Source organism: Mugil cephalus, chromosome 11, assembly GCF_022458985.1.
Source record: "Mugil cephalus isolate CIBA_MC_2020 chromosome 11, CIBA_Mcephalus_1.1, whole genome shotgun sequence".
Taxonomy (NCBI): domain Eukaryota; kingdom Metazoa; phylum Chordata; class Actinopteri; order Mugiliformes; family Mugilidae; genus Mugil; species Mugil cephalus.
This window is the reverse complement of record NC_061780.1, coordinates 18,684,031-18,702,585: the sequence shown is the minus strand read 5'-3', so window position 1 is coordinate 18,702,585 and position 18,555 is coordinate 18,684,031. Positions and strand designations below refer to the sequence as shown.

At 42.9% G+C, this 18,555-nt stretch overlaps 1 protein-coding gene across 8 annotated transcripts in view; it reads left to right on the top strand.

Annotated features, from left to right (window-relative positions):
* LOC125015961 (plectin-like) overlaps positions 1 to 18,555 on the top strand; it is a 59,482-nt gene that overhangs the window by 4,045 nt on the left and 36,882 nt on the right. The gene's annotated exons all lie outside the window — the stretch shown is intronic.

Genomic DNA, 18,555 nt, shown 5'->3' with positions numbered 1-18,555 from the left:
GTGCCAGTTAACCTACTTCCTTTCTTGTCCTAATCTCTCTAAGCCTGTGATGTAATTGCCCTTTGCATCTCCGTTCCCACCTTTCTTTCTTGAAGTGTGGGAGGTCTTAGGTACGATATGTGATATGTGACAGCTCTATTGTTGCTTCCCACTATCATGTACTTACAGCTCTCTGAATACTGTTCCCATTCTTTAATTCCCCCTCACTCGTCCTCGAAAGTATTCATTTGGGTCATTTGGGGTGATCTGATTACAGTTTATAGTTTTAAAGTCATATAATACAGAGCCCAGCTTCTATTTTGCCTTGTGGACCAGAGGTAGTCTCTCTTTAGGAATAGCTGCAGTGAGATGTTGAGAAGAGACGATTTAGACGTGGGTGTGATTTAATTATCAGTGTGTGAAAATAGATGGAGTATCGGTAACGCTGTTGTAGCTTGCCCCTTAGTGTAGTCAGGACATTGTCATGACAGATTTCACGCTGGCGTTATGACATAGGTTATGACATAGATTCATTTTCTATACAAAGTGACATGAAATAACCTATTGACAACTTAAAATTTAATCTATAACCTTCCTCACTTTTTACATGCATCCGTTATCATTCTATTGAATATATCATTTCCCCTTTTTGGGGGCATGTGGGGAATTCCAGTTTGCACCGTTTGAGTGAAAACAGTAATCTCTGGAGCGATCTCGAGTGTTTGCCAGTGGGAATATCCAGACCTGTTGTCATTCCAGCAAGGTGGGGCTGTTTGCTGAGATTCAGCCTCGCCTGTTCCCTGCAGAGACGGTTGCAAGAGACAGAGCCAAACTGACTAAGAGAAGGGGGTGTGGTGCTTTTGGGAGCATTTTCTTCTCATTGCTCCTGTTAAATTATGTTCTTGGCACTGGCTTGGTGTTCTGTTATTGTTTTTTGGTTCTCTTTTCAGTCTCGTTTGGGAGATAACCGTGCCCCTTGCACACCATTATGCAATGGTATGCGTAGGATATGGGAGCTATGTAGACTATGTGATAACTGAACCGTGCTGTCCTCCTAGGGTGTATTCAAAAATAAGGAAATCCAGAACAAGATGCCACATGGTGCTGTGGTTAGCTTTGCTGAAGTGAAACCCGTGCTGCTCATATTAAATCAGGATGCTGAAGAATATTCATGTGACTCCAGATTTTGGATGATGTTAATGACAATATTTTGCAACTGTCACAAGTCTAATCATTTGTTATTTGAACTCTGGTGCACATTTTTTTGTAGGAGTATGGGGAGGACTGTGCATGGGCGTAGACTATTGTGGGTGTCAGCAACGGACAAAGAGCCAGGAAGTTGGAATAGCTTGCTCACATCTCTTTGGGTGTGTTTGTTTGGATCCACACGTGACGGTAGATCTGGATTCAATTAGCAGCCTAGTTCCTTTATTCGATCTGTGGCTCTCATCAGGAAAAATAACTCCTTTTGGCAGTTGGATAAAAATCTTTATGGGTCCCATACACAAGAGCAACAACACATGCAACCCATCACAAACACAACAGAACTCCTTGTGCATTTCAGCATCTATAAAAACCTTGACTTAACACTCATTGGACTAACAGTGAGATTTCAATCTCTCCCCTTATTTTGCATGCTGGTGTTAGACAGGATGTTTTCAGAGATGGACACAGCAGCGCACTGCTGACATCTGCTGTCCATTAAAAACCATTTTCATCTGTCATCCCAAAGCTACAGCTCCGGTCAGGGGTGTTTTTTCATAGAATACATATTTCAAAACAGATGATGTGCACGCCCTCTTTTTTTGATTTGATTTTTTTGTCATACAGATTTAATGGTGCCCTGTTTTGAAAAGCAGGTTTGGGTTATACCTCAGATGTGATGTATATTGTTAGATAGGGCTGTGGAGATACCGTTTTAAGCATTGTTATCCTCCTTTGTGTGGTATTATTGGTATGTTGGCTAATTAAATGGCCGTCAGCAGTCTCAGTCACGCCCTTGGATGTGTTTCCAGTAGGTACAGCATTCCCCTTTTGTTCTGCTAAAGTTTCTGTTTTCATGTTGCTTTGCCATAGTCATGTTGTAATCCGGAAAAAGGAAGATTTAAGTGCTTTATGAACTACTTTCAAGGACGCACTTTGCCATCGGAAATATTGACTTTCTGGGGAATTGGAAGCGGCAGTGTGGGCTTGAACAAAAGCTGTGCAGTAAGCGTTTTTGTACAAACTGGCCACTCTTTAGAGACTGTTTATACTCTGCCCACACACGGCACCAGCGGCAATTAGACTAAATCACATCCCAGACATGCCACCGAGGTCCTCCATGTTTTCATCTCTGAAATTATGCCCGATGCATACTTGTGTGATCCGTTAAATGAACGGCCCCAGTGTGCTGCAGCTCCGTGCCTTTCATTGTGGCGGCACGTCATTTCAATGTCGTGACTCACCCGGATCTCTCGAACTTGAATTATGAGCTTGAACGTTTCGAGTAAAAATAGAAAAAAGTTTAAAAAAAAAAAGAAGAAGAGGGACATAACCAAAAGTTTAAATGCATACTACCTATTCAAAGATTATGTTGTGAGTTGGCAGCTTAAGTAAAATATCAGGCTGCCCGTCGTGCTGCTGGCCACCGGTAATGTTTTGCTCAAAACAAACTAAATGACCTTAGCTGCTGTGTCCTATCCTTTACTGCTGACTCCACCTGTGAAATTGCGACGATTATTTTACTACATTACATTCAGAACTTATGGTCATTACATTTCAGAGACCTAAATACACTAAGCATTTTGATAATAGAAATATGGTAATGCAATTCTATGTGCTAGCTAATGATGTTACAACTGTAGTTACTCTATAAATATAGAACAAGAATCAATTAATGTGACCTTAATTTAAAAAGTGATCCCAAAGCTAATATAGTTAAACCATTTCTGATATCCTCTCCGTGCTGTCTGAGCACAATGTACAGTATAGTGTTTGCACAAGTGGCTACACACAATAGTGAGAAATCATAACATAATCCCCTGTAAGTAGCTGCCTGCGCGTGGCCTTCCAACTAGCTGCCACTTTTGAACCGACGCCCCTGGCGAGCACGGAGGCTTTGATATCAAATTTAACAGCAGCCCTTTGCAACACAGAGACTGGAGGCCAGACGGGGGATGCAGAAACAGAAATCTGTTGTGGCGATGTTTCAGTTAACTCGCCTGTAGGCCAAACCCTCCCGGAAACGGAGGGATCGATAACATGTGGAATATATTGAGGGTTTGGCCAAGATGCTTGTGACGTTAGTCATTTCCCATGGTACATGATGGGCCTTATTAGAGGGGCTGACTTATGTGACTGCAGTTTTGTGAGAGAGCTGGATTTTCCTCCACATGTTCAGATTTCTGAAAGATGTTTTAGCCTCGGTTTAACGTCCATTCAAGTGTGTGTCCTTTATGTCTTGAACCTCACTTTACACTGAACTACACCCGCTGGCCACTTCATTGGGTACGATAGTGAGTATTCAAATATATCAGTCCTGCACTAAGTCTTAGCTTCACAACTCTAATAATGTTTCAACTTATGTTGAAACAGCACCAGCAAGTGCTGGCATGTCGGTAATTCCAGTCATTAGTGCCACAAACCGTCGTTTTAAACAAATGCTGATTACCAGAACCTTCTCTAAGATTTAGTGCGGGACTGTTACATTCAAATGTTTTACTAGTGTACTTTATAAACTGGCAAGTTTGAGCGTATACTCAGGAGATACCACCACACCTGCTTGGTTGGGGTGTTAAGTAGAGGACACCCATGTTTACAAAAGTGAATCTCTGGAATATATGGATGTATAGTGAGATAAGGCATCCCCACGCACACAAGCTTATAAGACCGTTCAGCTATGGTACGAATGACGTGAGGCCGCTAAATTCAGGAGTCTGTGAATGCTGAGCATGAGGATGTTGATGGAGAAATTCCCTGCGATCCTCTCTAAATTCCCTATATGGTTTCTCGATGTAGCTGCCTTAGCGTCTCCACGGCACGACCATTTTCGTGTCCACGAGCTAGTCCCTGGCTCTACTCTCCAGACAGTGTGTGGAATTGCTTTTAGCGTTGCAGTGAAACGGAGCCAGCTGTCAACGGCACAATTGACCAAACCGTACACATATGAAGAACTTGCTATATTTAGAAAATGTTGTGCATTGCTGTAATCCCAAAAGCAAGCGGGGATGAAGGTTCAGTGGTCTGGTCGTGCTCTCCGAGTGACTGTCGCTAAACTCTCCGTGATGCTGATTTAGTAAATATTCCATCACTGTAAGCTCTCACTTTTCGTATTTACTGTCAGTGTTGCTATTTCTGTCCACTTAATGTTATTACCAGCTCCCTTTTTCCAATAACGGGGGCAAACATGTCCAGTTTTTAACCCTTTACAGTTAGACATTCATTAACAGAATAGTTTGGACTTAATCTGTTAATTTTCTGCCAATTACACAACGTCATATACTTAATTATGTTATGTCTTTTTCTGGTACAGTAGGCAAGGATCTACTTTTGTATGTGCTGACAGAAATATACCCAAATGATGACTCTGGCATATGCTAATTATCTTATGATAGAGAGCTCACGAATGAGATCTGATTTCTGCCTGTGAGCTGTGACTTAATATCACAGAATAAACCTGCCAAAACCATCACCATCAAAGAGAAGCAGGAGGAACTCGCTTCTTGTGTCTGGTGGCTTGTCTCTAGGGTGAGGATGTAGCCAAGTGTCCCGCCAGAGTACTACCATCAGTTTCTAACTGCGACACTGTGTGATCATCTGGCTCTGGGGGATATTTATAACACTGGGTCAGCTTTAGCCCTCTCTCCCCCTGGCCACCCACCCCTCTCTGTCCTCTGAGCCCCTCGCCCCTGCCCCCTTCCCCAGGCTTGGTGTGTCGTCCCTCCTCCTTTGCCACGGGAGAGCAGGGCTGACGGATCCGAGCAGCAGGCGCAGCCTGTCAAAATTCAAGACAAGGGAGAAACAGGGCAGTTCGGAGCAAACAAACAGGAGCCTCTCCTGTCCTCTTCATTCCCCCTCTGTCCAGCTCTCTTTTTCTTCACCTTTTTCCTGTCTGTGCCGTCTCTTAGATGAAGATCATACCTGGTAGGTCGGCGTGACGTTGTTTTGCCGTGTCTGTGTCTAACTGTGTTTGTCTGCCCGGTTGTTGACTGTTGTTGTGTTTTTGGCAACGGCAACATGTGAAGTCCTGTTGTGTTCCAAACTGGCGCACATATTCCCACCAAGAGGAGCGAGGCACACGCACATTGACACGTAGCGGACGGTATTTAACGTATTTGATCAATATGACTAGCGTGTCACTAGCGTGGTTGTATGACTCTTACATTTTCTTTTACCCGATGGCGTGTAGCTGGAAGCGGGTGAGGTCAGGGATGTGGGTGGAGGGTCAGCCCCCTTTTCTGATGCCATCTGTCTGATGTCAACAAACAACACCACTCCAAAAGGATAATGTTTCATTAAAAATTGTGTACGTTTTATCACCAGCTGTTATCTTCTAGCATCTTCTAAGTACATGTGTTTTTATCGTTGAAAGTAAAGATAATGATAAGAAGTAGTAGGATAAGAAGTTCTCTCAAAGTTCATTGACTTTAGATATAGCACCAAGAAAATACTGGGGTCGTCCTGCCTGATATTGCTTTACTGGGTTTGAGCATATTCCTCAGAAATGACCTGTCAGCCAAGAATGCAGATAAGCCGGCCCATCCTACATGAGACAATGAGTGACAAAGGATTATCATGAGATTATCATTAAACTCACACTTTGGTTTATTGACCTTGCCAGTCAAACCCTAAATTGATATGTATGTGAAAGTTCTCAGTTATCCAGATCATCGTACATCCAAAAAAAAGTAGAGTAGAGTTCCTTGAGAAGGTTTGGCCACTCATCCAAGTAGATCTTTACTTCTGAGAGGCTGGCGGGGACTTTGAATAGGATCATCCCTCGGTGTTTCTCATCATAAACCCGAATAATGAATGAGGTTAGATTTGAATCATATCAAGAGGTGGGACGAACCATTTCCTTGCCACAAATCTCTAAGCTGCCTGGCCCCAGTCATAAAGGTCTGAAAACAGCTGAACAATCAGGAGAAGGGGATGTTTCAGTAATAGCCTCCAGGGTGGGGAAAACGGCAGGAATTCCTGCTTGGGCCGTCTTTTTTTAAAAATGTCCCTGCCACGCCCATGTCGTCTCACTCCCCTCTCCCCCCACCCCCCACCCTCCCAGTTAAGTTGCCCACCTGTCGTGACAGCCTGGGATCATCTCGTCATCCCCTCTACCTTATCTTGTCCCGACAAATGCCTGCATGCCCCCCAGGACCCACTCTCCCCGCCCTGGTGGTTTTGGGGCACTTAGTCACCCTGATTGTATTCTGGCACTTGAGAAAACACAAGAGGAAAGGTAAGGGAGGCTAGGAAAGTAGGGAGGGTAGCTGCTGGAGGAGTTGTTCCTTGTCCTCCTCTGTGTGTTTGTTATCAAGTTTTAAATGATATTTTTTTTTCACTGTAATCTCGTTTGCTTTTATGGTGTCTAAGCATGTTTGCTTTATTTCCTTTTATCTGATTCTTGATAGTGTTCCGAAGAGCTGTCATTACTCATCCTGCGAGCTCGATGTGTGGCATGTTTACCCTCCGCATTAGTCATGTGCAACCTTGAAGCTGCTTGTCATCCGCTGTGACAGTTTCAAAGGTGCCACCGGGCCCTAACACGCCGGTTCCGCGCTGCCACGGTGCCGCCTGCCGACTGAAATGTTTGTTCTCACTTGCAGCTGAAAAGGGATTAGCCCTTATTACGCTCCGACTGAGTGGGAGGCCTTCGATTTGGCTCAGGTTGCAGTCTTGTCTTGTACGCCCCGAGACATGTCAGTATGAAATGTCACAGTGCATAAGTGCAAACAAGTCTCGCCTAGGTGAACTGTTCTCCGGCAGCACTGTGGAATAAGTGAGATTCAGTGTTGTTGTTGAAACAAATGCTTTTGTTAGGTCCCCTCCCAAACCTGTCTAGTCACGTTTCACTGGGGGACAAATGCTGGTGCGCGCATGTGTTTGTGTGTGTGTGTTCTAGCTAGCGATTGTCCCAATGTCTTTTCAATAAATCTCTTAATGGGTTTGCACACCTGCTTGGTTGGAGGTACTGCCAGTCCTAAAAACGGCTGCCAGCTTTTGACCCAACAGATAGACTTACAAAAGAGATGAAGCCGCGGCTGTGTTCAGTGGTAACCCTTTGATGGCTTACAGAGATCTTGAATTTACTCTAGAAAAAACATTCAGAGTGTGTGCACTGAACTTCTAGCACACACACACACACAAAAAAACAATTGCTCGTTTGATCCTAAGACTTTACGTTGATCTTTGTCTGCAAAAGTACCAGCAAAGTCCTTAGCTTTTATTCTAAGCCGTGTTCTCAGCGTTCACTTGATCAGTCCGCCACATCAGTCATGACTGACATTTTCAACAGCTTTTTTTTTGTTGTTGTTATTATTGATAATTAGCTAATTATAGCATGCTTATGCGCGAAACTAAGATAACAAACCAGACCAAGAGTATGCTGGATGCCTGCTGTGCCAGGACTGCACATGAGCGCCCTACGGGCTCAATTGCGAGCATGCCTGCAGACTCTTATTTAACGTTCGGATGAATTTCACTAGAATTTCGCCGGCATTATTGGCAAATGCGTGGGTGTAAAACTAAACCAGCAGTCACTGTGAGTGTTGTTTTGTTGTTGAAAATCGAAAGTGCAGAAAGGTGTCTGTGATATCTTATCAAATCTAGCTTTCAAAGGAATGCGACTTAGGTGAAAGATAAGTTTGAAAGACAAAGCTTTCACGCTTTCACTTGGTTGAAATGCGGCAGAATAGAAAGAATTAAATGTTCTGTATGATATTTAACACATGTTTCTTGTCTTGAAAAGACTAGACATTCTAAAAACACTTTACTTCAACCACTGATGGCTTCACATTTAGCTTATTTTATTGTTGTTTACACAGACATTAGGCTCTAATGTCCCTTCCGTTAATAAAGAGTTAATGCAGTTGCTACCCCCCGGTGATCTATTTACTTTAGTGCAGGCGTATCATGGGACTTTCTGGTGTAAGCTGTCAACTTTCACTGACATCCATTCTGCACGATGACAGCTCTGTCCCCTATCCACTTGCTAGCTCCTCGGCTAATTACCTCAGTGTGAGTGGACACTGCATCCCTGTGATTTTTATCTGCTTCCAAGCACAGCTCCTAGTCGGATGCATTAACCTACCCCGGGCTGAGCTTTCAGAGGTGGGAACATGGGCACGAACATTCTCCGCTGACCAAGTTGCAATGGGGTCATCATAAAGGTCACGGGGAAGGGAACATGGCACTGTAAATACCCTGCGTCACACACAGGGCGCATCACTCCGCCTTCTCCCACCAACCTGCTCTGACCTTTCGTGCGTTTGTTTTCCCTTTCCAAGCGCCACTAAAAATTGGCACGTCATTCCCAGAGCCTCAGCGGGATATACTTAAACTTCAGGTGCTCCAGCTCCGTCCTGCCGGCGGATGTTAAAAGAGACAGGCTGTTAACGACATGTTTGATCGCTTTGCATAATTGGTCGGTAAAGAATTTTCATAGCCAGGATTTACATGCACAACAGGTTGAACAGGTGCCTTTTCCAGCTAAAGAAAGCTCTGACTGTGGCTCTCTTAGAAAGGGGCTGACATCATCAATTTTGACACACTAAGGAAGAGCTAAGGGTGCTGCTTAATCACACGAGGAGTGGCAAACAAATTCTCCTTTAGGAATGAATGAAAGGCTCTCCGAGAGCTTGTGCGAGCGGCGGTGGTTGAGTAGTTCTGGTTGTGGTTTTGGCCTGGTCTATGGAAAGGCCAGCGTTCTTCCTGGAAACAACCAGAACTCCCACTCCGGAGAAATCCAGCCACTTTTCACTGTACCAGTGTGTGCATGTCTTTTCCTAGACTCATGAGTGTATATATAAATATATATATATTTATGATTCCTGCTGGTGAAGAATCAGTGGGCATGAGTCATATAAAATAAACAGCGAACTTGTGCCTCAGGGGCTCAGGCAATCCCAGAGGCAGCTTTGGATTCATCTACTGGGAATAGTGAACAAGCCCAGTTGAGACAGAAAGCCACATGGAGCTCGCCTGGGCCGTTCATGTAGCGCTGAGTTATTTATGCGTTGCACTGGGACCATACAAATGCATCCGGTCCTGCGCTGGGAGTTTATTTATACCCCTTGTGACCTCAATTAGGAACAACACTCCTTCCTTCATTATACCGTACACAGTGACATCAACAGTTTGCTTCAGAGTGCTAATTAATCTCATGTAAGTGCCGCGTTTTGACACTTAATGGCATTAGATTTTCCACTTCAATACAGTGGTACCATATGTTTAAAACTCCTAAATCTAATTTTAAAGGAGTAGGCCAGCATTTTGGGAAATGTGCTTGCTCACTTTCTAGGCTGCAGTTAGGTACTGTAATAACATCAATACCACTTTCGTCTCCATGTGTTAAGTATATATGCGTGTGTTAAGTATACCAGCAAGAACTGGCTTACCTTAGCTAGCTAGCTAGCCTCTCTCCATCCAGAGGAATGGCTACTAACCTTTGAAAGTGTTGCATTATAATGAGATGACAGGACCAGATTTTTCTTTTTTTCCACCAAATCAATCTTTAAACCTTTTTGTGTTAAATATGTGAACTATTTGAAACATTAACTTTGTCTATGATGAGGCTGAAATGTGTTGCAAAGAGAGTGATGTTTGCTGTAAGGAGAAACTGTTGGCGTCAATCACCGTGAGTGATTGCAGTCAGTGCTGTCCTCGAGGAGATCAGACAGCTTCCTGTATGGTCCCGGGTCGGAGGTCGGCCTCCTGTAAGGGGAGCACGCCTCAAATTTAGCTCGCTTTCCCTTTTAAATGTGACAGAGGCGCACGTCACCTGTGCCCCGTCGTAAATTCACATCCTGAGGTCGACTGCCGATGGTGCCAACTTTGTCTTTCCACTACGCTGCAACAGTCAGACACAGACAGCGACAATAACATGACAATAGTCTCATCTCTGCTTTAGGGCTGGATTAAAATGTAAGCGTAACCACAGGAACAAGAACAACGAGATTCAACGTGCCCTCAGGCTCTCAAGCGTTACTGTTTTGATGTTTGTGTTTATACAAACTTAACACGCTGACTCTGGATTTACTAAGAGATGTGAGAAATGATTGACTTATCTCAATCATAGTTGATCGGTGTGCTCCACTGGATGACTGGATTACGGTTTAATTTTAAATCCTTGCCAGACAAACTCGGCAGGTGTATGTTGGAAATATTTTGCGCCCAACCGTGCTATCATACTTCATTGGTAAATGACTCAGTGGACAAACAGCTAGTAGTACTATGAAAATGATGCTGAATTACCTGTCTGCTACCTTTGGTGATGGGGGCAGGGCACATGATCCACGGGCTGTTCCTGTTTCTGCCGCTCACACCAGCTGGCACAGCTCGTCTGAAACCCACAGGGCCACGTATGGGGGATCTTTTCTGGTTTCCACAAAGATAATGATGAATGCCATTTGGATACCGGAACAAGGGAGTTATCTTCTTGCGATGAGCTCATATGGAGAACGTCTTAGATACCTGCAGATGAAGATGTGTTGTCTCGGTGAGTGGCTAGACTTGACTTATGGACTGAAAAGGGAGGAGTTTGTTTATTGGTACTAATAACACATGGTTTGTGAGTAGTAGAGAGTCACGCTCCGAGAGACTGAACAACTTGTGGATCGAACTTTTCTCTTTTTCAATTTTATTTGTCTTGGAGCACAATTGGTTTTCTGTTCATTTGTGAAAGGTACTAAAATTTGAGTTATAAAAATGATTGCAAAGACGGGAAACTGAAACAACAAACTGTCAGAATGTAAAATATATAAAAAACACCACTGTGCATCTTGAAACATGTTTAATTATAGACTCCCTGGAACATTTGTGTAGGAATGTATAGGAATTCTGCCTTGACTGCAACTTCACATAAAATGAAATAGCGTCAGAGTAGAGAAGTGTCTCACACAATTCATGCCTTGAAGCTTTCACCATGTGCTTTGGTGCACCTGTGGTACAATGCGCTGTGGCAGCTGTCTCTCGAAACTCCTGCAGTGAGGTGTAGTAACATGCCTGAACATAAAGGGACGTCAAATAAAAGATTCGGAGTGGCCGGAGGTCACAATAAACGCTCGCTGTGTATGAGGCGTCATTGGTTTAAAGCAAACCCTGAGAGTGTTGCATTTGTGAATGAGTACCTACAATAGATAATAACCTTGAGTTTAAAAGCCAACACAGATATTGGCGACCTGTACACGGCCAGACATTGGGAAAGTTCTATCTCTTTGATATTTCTGTTAATACAATATAGTCTGTTGGACATGCACCACTTAACAAATATAACATTTTATGACAAATGTAGCGCATAGATTTAAATCACTCTTTACTTTTTTAATGTATAGTAGTCTGATGGTTGTCATGTTTGTTTTTCTTCTGTAGAACTGGAAAATACACGTGCTCCTGCTACGTGCATGCAAATTAACCCTGCACCATTTAACACACACACACACACACACACACACACACACACACACACACACACACACACACACACATATATTTCTAGTATACATATCAATCAGTCCATTTGTAGTTGGAGTATAATTTATTTTCTGTCACTAAAAAAATTACATTAAATCTCTACACAAAATATTGTATTGTAGTTTGATGGACTTCCTTCTCATATTCATAATGGCATTGTAAAGAAAAATACATCTATTACGCATTATAGTTTAATTATAATTGTCATATGTTAGTCATGTCTGAAAATTTGTTTCGTATAGTTCATTGCTGCATTGATATGAAATCTACCTGGGAGGAGTTGGGGCGTGGTTGTGCTTTGCCGCCATCTCGTGGCCAGAGGATGTCACTGCCTCCTGCCAGTGGAGCACGCTCGTGTGGTGAGTGGGGGAGGTTTTCCTTTCCACATCTGAGTGGTCAGCTACGGGAGACTCCTCTGCCTCTGTGGCTTAAAATACCACCGTGAGTCAGAGTCAGTCACAGTCACCGCTGAAGCGCATGGTTTTTGTGTGTTTATCAACGTTGCCATAGAAACACATCTCAAGTTCCCTGTGTTTTTTCTTTTTTTTTTCTTTCCACATTTACAGTGTATGACTCTGACTGGAAAGTGTTGAGGGTGAGATGGCATATGGAAATAACACATGCCATGACGATGGATTAATAGATCACAAGGAAAAATAGTAACTAACAGTATGTGACCTAGATTTAACAATAAGGACAGGATCGTATAACACGAGTGGTTTGTTTCTCCAACAGATCAGAAGGAACAATTTACTAATGGTCTTGACGTAAATTCGTCATCTATTTTTGTCATTATTTGATTTTCAGTCACTAGTTATCATTTATTTATTTCTTTTGCTTAGTGATGATAATGAATACAAATCAGTTTTAAGCTGAAACATTTATTTGAATTTGTGATATTTGAAGTCAGTTTACTGTAAAATTACCAAACATTAGTTTGGTAGCATTTATTAGTTATTTACTTTCAGTTTCTCTCTAACTTTTGTCATAGTCAATTTAAAACATTCAGAGTTTTGTGTGTAAGAAATTAGTTATTTGATAAATCAGATTTGAAATAATTATTTGTTTTGGCCCCGCTCCAGTTCAGAAAACAGTTTAACAAACGCTCAGTCTGTTTTGTTGTCGCATAAACAGCCATGATGAATTTTTGTGTTTGCAGTTTATTTGGAATAGAAGAAGAGAAGTGAAAGCAGATGTCTGAACAGCAGTGGATAACAGTGCAGCTGTGTAGTTAATTTATTGCTCTTGTGCTATTCACAGAAAAAGGAAATAAGGCAACAAAACACTTATAATAATATATATAGATATATGATAATAATAATAATTACATCCAAACCCAGTCATCATCATCTCTATTTTAAAAAAAAAAAAAAAAAAAAATGGGAAAAACACTTTGGGAAAAAATGTTTAATTCATTCATTGACTTAAAACAATACCTCACTCTACGTTTGCGCTAAATCTCTACCCTCGCTTGGATTTGACCCGTTTGGCTGAAGTCTACTTCTATCTAATTTGCATTTCAGTGCTCTCACCTGCAGAGGGAGACACATCCTGATTCAAATGTAATGTTACAGTCAGGCTGAAGCTCTCCCTTCCTCTGTCATTTCCCATCACCGCCTTGCTGCATTTGGATTCTCCAAATTAAACATTATAGCGACTGACCCCGTCCCAGATGTGGGGCTTTCCACGGGGGGGGGGGATTCTGAAGCTGGGCGCTGAGCTATTTTTAAAACTCAGCTGCTGTGGCTAATCCTGAGCCTCGTTTAGTCTGGGTTAAGTCAATTTCGCAGCTTCGCCTTCATCGGGTCTAATTCTGACGGCATCATTTGAAGTCTGCTGTCCTTTGGGCCGATAAGCGGACGGTGCGGACGGTGCACAACAAACATCCCTGTGATTACAAAGAACATTAAGGGACTCCTCTTTTGTGTCAGCGGGAGGAGACTTAACCCTATTATAATATTACATTTTATTAAATTATATTAAATACATATAATTGATCACAGGATGATTTGAGCCACCAGTTTATGAGTATTAGAGTAATAGTCGTAGAGTAATAGAGCCTCAGTGCTCTCATTAGTGCAGCCTTAGCAGTGTATTTCCAGGGAGTCAGCAATTTCCACATTTTGTTTTCTTATTTTTTAGTCATTGATATTCATCCATGTTGAATTTAAGATATTTATTGTCCCACTTCCACTGAGCACACTAGTGATCTTCATACCTTTAGAAGGACAGTCACACAGATGAGCGTTTCTCTCTGCATACCAAGCTTGTGACTTTATTGGCTAAAAAAAGGGATATGAACCAACATGTGCAACTGTGATTCAGGTGGCCTTGCCTCATCTTTATTGAACCATGTCTGGGTGTGTTTAGGCTGTTCTCAGCTTTATCTACATTCCTCTCCTTGAGGTGTGGCGACCGCATATCGCAACATATTGACGATGGGAAAGGTGGGAAAGGGAGGTAACCTAATCGGGCAGAGCATGTCCTTTCTCCAGCTTCCTTTTTATCCCCGACAAAGCCAGATGCTGATCCCTCCTCCCTCTCCCTAAACTCTCGTGTTTGCTCTGCAGCTCAGCTCTTTTCAAAAACCATAATGACACATTCTCTGGATTCTTTTGTCCTCTAATTTGTTTGCTTCGGCGGACCCCAGTGCTTAAGTGCAGGTATTTAGTCTTAAGTGGTTGCAAGCTCGACTATGTGTTTGTCAGAAATCATTTGATGCGTATATTTTTTTATGTGCAGCACAATGCCCCGCTCAGGTTTATGTAAATGCTCTTAATAAACTACAAATACAACAGTTAAAGGTAATTGACTTAGGCTTTCTTTTTTAAATCTCTGATCTAGGTTTCACTGTAGCTTTACAAGTTGACTGAGATCACACCAGAGGACAGATTTGAGTGATTGCGAGCGCCGCTGTCGCAGATATTGCCGCATATGTACGAACGCTGACGTTCCAAAGGCATTGATTTCTTTCTGGCCATGAAACATCAAATGAGGATTTATGGAAATTGCAGGCTTCGGGATCACAAGCAATCTTGGATAGAACCTACCAAACTGAACCAGACGCTGGTGGTCAGATTTGTTTATGGTAATTACACCGAAACCCTTTTCTCCCAGTGATGCTGTATGTCAGTTTAAAGACTAAGACTCTGTATGGCTGCATTCAGGGGTAGTGAGCCTTTGAGTGAAATGCTCACAGTAGCAATAGGGACATAATGGTAAGGCAAGCACAACCCTAATGCACGTATGTTCACCATCTTTAGTTTAGCATGTTAGCTTGCAGCCGTTCGATAATTAGCACTTAAAAGTATAACTGAAGAATAATGGAACTTGACCAGTTTTGCAGATGTTTCATCAATGATCAACACTAGGTACTAGGAGTATTGATACCTAAAGCTAGCATAATCCATTCAACACTTCTGACTGTTCAGAGAATGGACATGGGCCTTCTGAGGACGTCCTGCGGTGTCCTTTGGGTCCTCTGGGTTGAGGGGTGGGGCCTCTATGGATCAGGATTGTTCCAGTATATCCCACAGATACTTTTGAGTGCGTGTCTGTGTCAGGCTGCATATCAAGGAGTGTCATTGCTATGGGTTGGGGGGTGTCTGGTCTGGTTTCTGGTGGAAAATGACTAAGCAATGTACGCATGAATGCCAGGTCCAAAGGTTTCCCAGAGGAACATTGTATTATCATACATTATTTACTTCTCTTGTCGGCGGTCATAATGTTGTCACTGATTGGTGCATGTAGGTATTGTGCTACAGTAGTAGCTAAGAGGGTGTAGCAGCATGAATGGGCTTTAATTCTTCAGCCAGGACGTCTGCTGGCTACAGGAAGACAAAGACCAACATCTTTGTCAGTTACATCATAAGAAATAAAGCTCAACCCTCAAACTTGTCATTTAAAAAGAAAATACTTTCTCATCTTATTTTCACCACACTCTCTCTGCTCTTATAAAAAGCCTCAGTGTCCCATCTGGTTCTGATGAAACCAGAGGAGGGAGCGGAGTAATAAGCATGTTGAGACCTTAATGATATGTCTCCTCTTTGGAGGAAAGATCTCATGACTAAGATGTTCCACACTTTATGCACTCGCACATTCGCGTCCCATGCTAGCGTTTTTCCCATGAGCCTCGGAGACCCAGTGGTCAAGTAGGTGTCGCTACGCATTTCACCGCCAGGAACATGACCGAGGGCTCGCTTACATTCTGCTTTTGCTGCTTTTTATGTGGGGATGACCTGGAAAACCATTTACTTTATATTTGACGTCAAGAAGTGTCACAACTTTTTTTTTTTTCATCCGGAAAAGGTTTTGAAGCAACCGCAGCATAGTTTAAGGCAGGGGTGTCAAACCTGTGGCCGGCCAGGCGGTCCGATAAGACCCGCGGGATGAATTTGCAAGCTAAGATTTTTTTTTGCAGTTTTTCAATAAAAATAACTGCGAGCTGCTATCCCGAATTTGTCCAGTAGGGTTCACTGTTTTTTTCAGAGATGCGGACACAACACAAACCTGAGACCTAGAACTAACCAGCAGATGGTGTCAATGTGCAGAAATTTCACCTTTTTTTTTTTTTTCAAGAAATTTCAGGTTGTTCTTAAAAACTAAGGAAAACATTTGGAGTTGTTTTAAGGTTACTATGCTGTTATGTTACTGGGATCAAATTGGGCTGTATGTGGCCTCTGATTTAAAATGAGTTTGACATCCCAGGTTTAGGGGTTTGCAGTCAGACCATGTCAGTATTATTACAGTAAATTCTGTATTCTGTTTGACATCTTTCCTTTCTGAGATTTAATTGCTTACCCACATGCCACTCCTTAATTCCGTAGCTTGCCTAGACATTGTATGGACCTACAAAGGCGTGTCTCCAAATTTGCTAGCGTGGCTCAAAGTGAGTCAACGCACGGCACACTCACGCTGACACCTTAAGTACTTTCGTGTCCGCACAGGTCGCTCTGAATGCTCGGGAAGAAAATTTGCCTTTAGATGTTTAATAAAGTGATGTCAACTGGGGTAGGTAAATGGGAAGTATACACCCACCTGAAGAGCTGCAGGGGTAGGATTTAGCAGAGGCTGGACACACCCTGGGCCCCCAGCTTAGCTGTCAGCACATACTGCGGCGACTGTATGGGGGACCGTTATGAAGCGACTTTGCAGAAGAAAGACCTGAAGTTGTTTGATAAACTGAAAAATAAAGGACTTTTGCGCTGTAGTGCAGCATTAAGATGAAGAAGTAGCACAATTTTCCTCTTATTGAAATGACTATTTAATTAACAAAAAGCACCATTAACAGTCAGATTTCACTGCTTCCACTTTACTTGGTAGCTCGTTGTGATTTATTTGCAATATCACCATGTGAATGACTTCTGGTTTTCTGCATTCGCGGTAATAATGAGTTTTTTTTTTTTTCTTGCTGCCAAGGTTGGCTTTGCCCAAAATGCAAAACAGTTTTCTTTTTATGCAAATTGTCTCAAATTCAGTTTCAAAGTAAAACCTTGTGTATAACCTTTGCTGTTCTAAATAGTTTGTTCGCCGGTCCCTGTCTGGTTTATAGAAGGCCATGCACTTGTTCTCTGATTGATTTGGGATGAACACCACCAAGCAGGAAATGTGCAGTAATCTTGAGAAACTATGGTGACCGTGGGTGGTAAACAGCAGCAACTCCAGTATTTTTAATCGCAAAAGTGAGAAATGGGAAGATTATTTTACTGAGAAGGGCTTCATGGTTAGATAAACAGACAGATTCTTCCATCATCATACCTCGAAGGATTTCTTCAGAAATTGTCAGTCAGACGGAAATGAATTGCCCACACTCGGTGAGCAATAAGCTGTTGTATCTCCCAGTAGCTCAGGGTGTGGTCACACATCGCTTGGAATCCATAACAGCCCTTCCCGAACCTATCTCGCCTCCATCGCCTCTTCTTCTTTTTTTTTCCTTTCCATCGCAGTGAGTGACTCCTAATGCGAAATGCCTGTGGAATGTTGTGAATAATAAGTAATGATTAACCAGAAGTGTGTCTGTGGGCTTGTGTGTGACTAAGATGACCTGTTCCATTTTTTTTTTTTTCTGCGCTTGCCAGACGTCTGTGTTATTTCACGGCTCGCAGTATAATCTGTTCATTTAAATACAATTCAATGCAATATAATAATGAACCGGGCATAAAGAGTAACCAGCACCAGCGTTTATGACTTTTTATTGCGCCCTTTGACGCAGCGTGTGTGAGCGTGTTCTTGCGCAACAGAAGCGATTAAGTGATAGCATGCCCAGGTTACCACACCTCGTCCTCAGCCGCCTCTCCTCCGCCTGCTTCCTCTCCTCGCCACGCTGCGAGAGGAAGGGGCGTGTCCGGAGCCCTGCCCACGATGTCCTCCGCGCACTAAATACACAGTTGCATATCACACACAAGGACAGGCCCAGACTTCGTAGCCCACAGGCACCGTTTGAAAGGGATCGAGTGAGCGGTAGAAAAAGGGAGAAGAAAAAAAAAGAAAGAAGGGCAGAGCCGAATTAAACCCAATGAGGGAGTGAGGAGGTTTAGAGAGGGACGAAAGAGAGAAATCATAGGTTTGTGAAAAGGCTGAGTGGATTGTGGCCACAGGACTGCACAGCCTGGGACGGACCGAGGGCTGGGGGGACAGAGTGTGAGAAGAAGAAGTTCCTATTGGATGTTTTATTGTTAGGATTATTATTATTTTTTTGTGCTGAGAAACCACGACAATGACCTCTCAGCAGCAGAAGAACAGGAATATGTCCTCTGACGGCTTTGGCAGAGAGAGGACACCCTCAGATGAAGCCTATTACCAAATGAAGCTGAAATCCACCGATGGCAGGAAAGGTACAAGTATAGTGGAAGATCTTGATCTGTTTTATCGTACGCGTGGTTTGAAGCTGCAGGGAAAAGGGTTGAGTTC